The sequence below is a fragment of the Empidonax traillii genome, unplaced genomic scaffold (assembly GCF_003031625.1).
Source record: "Empidonax traillii isolate 1590-97213 ecotype Southwest subspecies unplaced genomic scaffold, ASM303162v1 scaffold69:size3087049, whole genome shotgun sequence".
In the NCBI taxonomy this organism is placed as follows: domain Eukaryota; kingdom Metazoa; phylum Chordata; class Aves; order Passeriformes; family Tyrannidae; genus Empidonax; species Empidonax traillii.
The window spans coordinates 1159276-1165275 of NW_020955262.1; positions in this window are offsets into that span (position 1 = coordinate 1159276).

Below are 6000 nucleotides of genomic sequence, written 5' to 3' on the forward strand. Positions count from 1 at the left end.
TGCAAATATCTGAGTCACTAACTTGGTTTGTCTAACCACTCGTAGGTAGTGAATTCTACACATTTGTTTTGTTGTAAAAATGTCTCTCTGTTTGTAACCTAAAGATATAAGTTTTATAACTTCAGTTTTATCAAAAGTAGAGTATTTCTGCTTTTATAGGATGATTAAATGCTATTGGAGCACATTTGCTGTTCATTTTGACTTCATCCATGTCCAGTTTCATCTTACTCAAGTCCTTTTTTCTTTTGTTCTTTCTGCATTATGAATTTGGCGTATTTAAGACTTCACAATGCACGGGTTATGGAGTAAATTGTATCATGAAAGGGGAGTAATGGCAATTTCAAGTGCAATTTTCAGAGGTGAGTTCATAGTTGCACTCACCAGAAGGAGCCCATGCTTTGACTCATACTTAAGGTCAGTCTCACAGGGCCGACAACTGAGAAAAATACTTTTCAGATAAATTGAGTGAATCGGACCTGGAAGTTTCTGAGAGATAATAAACAGGAAACTGTGCAACATTTAGACTTATTTTTTAACAGAGCTGCAACTGAAGAACAAAGGCGTTCTCTCTGTTGTGAATTCCATCTCCTAATACCTGTGGTAGATTCTGTATTTCCAAGGGGATTGCTCATTCTTAATTGTACTCTGATGCTGACTAGGACATGTTCTTTTGGTATGTTTGTTTTGTGTCACTCACCTGTTCAAGTCATGGGTAAACTGAAGCCTCCTGTCAATATACAGGCCTGCAAAAATATATTGTGTTGCCCAGTTAATTCCCTGATTTTTGAAACATAACCTAATTCAGCTTCAGACTGTATATGTTAAAAAGAAAATTAAAAGATCCAATCTTCTTAGGAGGAAATTAGTGTAATGGCCTCTAATCATATCTAACTGTATATGAGACAAGCTATTGGTAGCCTAAGTAATGAATACATAAAGAGGTACTAATTTAACTCTTCTTTCAGGTAAGTAGGAAGTTAATTCAGGAAGGGGTCGTATGTGTCAACCAAAAGCGTGACTGTGTTTGATTCTCTGGTATGCTTACTTCAGGATTCTGATTAAATACTGCCTGTCAGTTTTCCCTCTTCCTAATTAGATAAACGTTTCAAATGAAACTCTAAGGGCCCAACTTAAATTGTGTTTCCAGAAAAGCTCACATAAGCACCTTTGGCATTTGTGTTCTGCGGGTGTTCATGCCAGCAGAGTTGATGATTTGAATACGGCTGGAAAGCACACAAATTCAAATGAGCATTTGTGAAAGGTGTTCCTCTCTCAGATTTAGGAGCTGAGAGTACAGAGATATATTTTGTTGGACTTTCAGCTGCACAGCTGCAACTGTTTCCAGCAAAATCTGTATTAGTCTATGCTGGATTAAAGCTTCCTCTTTTTTATCTAAGACAGTGGTTCTGTAAATAAATCAAACTACTCAAGTCCTGAGTCACTGAAGGGCAACACTGCCCTTTCCAGTATAAATATGGAACTGGGGATGGGACAGGTGGGGCTTTTCCATTCCTTTTGCCAGCGTTATTTTAGAGTGGTGTAAATCAACCATGATCTCCCCTTTAAAGTATGATAGAAAATGAAAGAATGAAAATCAGGTAAATTCTTTTTCATATGATTTCCTACCACTTGAAATCTTAAATCTAGATGACAATAACTACAACTCAGAAGTGCTATCTACAAATACTCAAAACCAATGTATCAATTTTTAAAATTTCCACTCTTGGAGCTAATTCCCTATTTCAGTACTTACTGTTTGTTTTAAATCCCTTCTGTTAGCAAACACAAATGCAGTTTCCTGCAATAACTAAAATCCATAGGCACTGAGGCATGCGCTACTTGGAATTGCCTGGAATAAAGACAGTGGCCACAAACACAGGTTCTGTTGGCTTCCCTTTTTCCTTGACCACTAGGTCAGACATCTATGAAACAATGTGCGTTGAAGGGAGGTGAAAAGTTTTCCATATCCAGTCAGAATATAGAATAAAAGCATTAAAATGTCTGTGATAAGGATTCTATGAAGTCCTGAACCTCTCTGTTAAAACAGTTCTGCAGAATTCAATATTGAAATTGCTGTGAAATGTAGATTCAGTTCATTTATGAGACTGTGAATCAATTCAAGTTCTTTTTCTTGAAGGCATAGGTTGTCATAATTTTGCATTCTCTTTCCCTGTAAAGGTGTCTGGAGGGAGTGAAGGAGCCTATTTCATTGTTTCTCAGAAATTGAGTCATGGAAAGCTCAATGAATTGAGAGAAATAAAACGTGGGGAAGATGTTGATGTATAATAATCCTACTCTTCTACTGTTTCTGCTGATTCCAAACTTACCCCCTAATTATCACATGGTGGGAGCTATTCTAGTTATTATTTTTCTTAATGCTGTTCATGTTCAAAGTTAAGTTAGCACTGTGCATCCCATTTATCACAAACTCAGTATGGAAAAGCCATATGGTGATCAAGGCTGGGAATTATGCCCCAAGTTTCACACTAAATGCACTTATATGGTCTTATGGCTACTTACACTTGGTGCCCATCTGTTAGGATGGCAGGGGGCCCACTGCTAAGTTGGCCAGACACTTGCCCTTGAGGATAGTTGCCAGACAGTGTTTGAGCTTCGGTGGGCAACACAGAAATGGAAAAACCATCAGTTTTGCTAAAACTGCCTCCTTATACCAACAGTGGCAACTTACACCTGGTCACAGTTTCTACTTTGCGCAGAAAAGACATGAAATAAAATTGTGGAAATGATGACTTCCTTCCCTTGCAGAGATACAGGTTGTACTGCAGTGAGCAGATGTAAAAATCATCAAGGAGAAATGTCTCAAGTCAGACTGCAGTAGACTAAAATTACAAGTGTACAATATGCAAGAGATTTCACATCAAGCAGGAAAGAGGGTGATGCAACATCTGTGGCAAAACTAAAGATGCAAGTTCTAAATATGCTTGAGGAATTTAGCACTCATCTTCAGAGAGAGAAGATTGTATGATTCAAGTTGGTATTCACCATGAGGAAGGCAGGATGAGCTTTGCTGATTTCAAAAAACCGAACGTATTTTGCTTCACAGTAAAGCTAAGGAATGAAAGTATTATTTTGGGGGGAAAAAATCCTTATCTCTTTGCAATTGAAAACAAATTGGGACTTTGAAGACAATGAATGAAAAGGAAAATAGTAAGGAATAAAGGTGTACATGACATGGCAAATGAGTTTTGCAGGATATAAGAGTAGAGATTAAGTTTAGAAAAGAGGAAGAAAGAATTAGGCAGCATGGAGAATCAAGAGGGTATGGGAAGCAGGGAGAAGTGAAAAAAGCAGGCAGGTTTGTTTCTTTCAATTTTAAAAAAATACATTGTAGACCAAGTCTTAGGTTTAGACTTGGATTTGACTACACTGAAGATAAAAGCAGATAGTCATCGGTTCAGGAAGGAGAGGGAAAACATAAGCAGGAAAAAGCATTCAGCTGAAGAAAGAAAAATAAGCTTTCATGTGAAGGGGAGGTGAAAAAAAAAAAAGAGAAATTAGAAGCAGGTGGTAACAATTGAAGTTCAGCTCTTCCATTGAGTTGTGTGAATTAGGCCTCTGTAGACTAGAAGCCTTGAGGAAAAAAAATAACTCTGCTTCTCTCAAAGTTCTTTATGGTTCTGGATAGCTCTATTGTAGCTAGAAGGTATAGTCTGCAAGAACATCATCTTTGATGCAGATGATGATTTCTTTATCACTTCAATAACACTGTTTTCCATATTTGTAACTTTTCAAGAGACTTTACATTCTCCTTTGAAAAACCGGATTCAATAGAATATGTGTAACTAAGAGTAGCATTAACTTGACATTAAGGCTTCTCATGGGAGTTTAAGAGTTTTGAGGGAGACTGAGTTAAAAAAGATCTTTGTGTCCAGATGGACAAAACTAATTGAGAATACAGTCTGGTGGTCACAACAATTTCTTATGACGGAGAAAGTTTCATGGCCAGGTCTTGTGTCTGATTCATTCCAGGAGATATTGGTTTCCTGCATGTCAGACAAGAGGACTGGCTCTCTGGATTTTCTGGAGGAAAGGGTCACTTTTTCCTCAAATTTATCTAATTTTAATCTTGTTCAGGATCATTGGAACACCATATTTAAAACAAAACAAAACAAAAACAAACAACAAAAACTATGACAAAAATTCCAGGGTCATAAGATAAAGTAGACATTTTCTATGAAGCTTTAATCAAGAACAGGAAATTATTGACTAGGATGACCACATCTTAGACTCTAGGACCCCAGAAGGATCCAGTAGGTGAAGATGGTTGTAGATCCATTGTTGAAAATCCCATTGGATAACAGGGAGGAAGGTCTAATGTGTGCTATGAAGATGTTACTAAACAGCTTGACCCTCTTCACTCTGAAAGGGGACACCATCCTCTGCTGAACTAGTTGGCTAAGGAAATACTTCAAAGAGAATTCTTCTCAGTGAATCTGGTCACTTTTATGTCCTGTTTCTGACATGCACTTAATAAAGGCACATTTTCTAAAATAATCATGCCAGGTACTGCTGTGTTTTCCAGGAGATTAGGTCAAACACGCTAAATGACAAAAGAACACTGAATCAAAACAGGGTGTTTTTAGAAGCATATTTTTTGTAAGAGACCCTCATTCTGTAAATAAGTTTGGTTGCTTTATGTTGTCTTTATGGCATTTTGTAGCAATCATAAGATTACAAGGTTAAAAATGAGGTTCTGTAATCTTGAATATGTTTTTTGGCTGTGTAACATTCATAAGGAGAAGTTGTCTAGATTCACACTGACTTTCTAGGAGGTTTTTCAGATATGAACAGAAATGTGAATTTAATTTTGAGCTTGGCCCAACGTCTGTAATTAAACACAGGATGGCCAGATATGCAGTTCATTCTGGACCTTAACTTCAGCAAAAACTTCTAAGTTTCCCTGAAATAATTGAAACACAGTACCTATTAGTAACCAGATGTAATTTAAGCAAAATACTTTCAGTTTTAACAGATGGGCCTCTCAAAGCCAACTATATGAAACTAGTATATTTTGAGTGTTTTTTTCCTGGAGGGACAGCATTTTATTTAATCATCATAGCTCTTATTTGCATATTGTGTTTCATTTGTTTCATGACCACATTAATTAGAAGAAAAGACCATCTTGCTGTACATGACATTTCAGTTCCTGAATGAACAAGGACATGAGCTTCAGGCAAGTTGCATTAATTTGGTCTCTATAGAAATTAATAACAAGTGTACTTCAAACTTTCCCTTCAAAAATAATAATTTGAATATTTATGCATAAGAAAAGGCCATTCCTGACCCGTGGCCAAGAAAATATTTAATGTTCATAATCCATTACATGAGAGACTTTTGAAACAGAAACGGGGAGCACTGTTCTAAAAAGCCATGATAACAAATTTGTTTCCTACATATTTGATTATGACCTGAGAGGCTGCTCTGGATCTTGCAAAGGAAATGTCAAATGTTCATTTCTAGACAAGTTCTAGATGTAAAAAGCATACTCCCTCATGAAAATCTCAAGTGGTGGGTTGTGGATGATGTAATGACCAAGGGAAAAGAAGATAAGGAGGGATGTTGATGTAATTAATTAGCTTTTGAGGCCAGATGAGACTACACCAAATTTAAGCCAGTATATTGCTTCTGAAACTGCTTCCAAAACTATCTTTGGTATAGATGTCCAGTCTTGAAGTGAGGATTTCACCACAGACTCCCTCTTACAGTTACTACACTAGAAAAGTGCAACACTGTATGCCAGCACTTCAGTGCCATCCTCCAAGGGGACATTCACATGGATAGTGGAAAAGTACAAAAAAATCTGCTCAGAACTAGAAATTTCTTCATGTATTCTGTATTCCTCATACCTGGAATGTGGACTTTTACATTGTGGAAGTTTTATTAGGCATTACTGATAAGAAAAGCATGTTCAGAGAGCATAGCTTCAACAAGAAGTCTCAAATAGTCTGTAAAGCAATGTTGACACAAATATTTTTCTTT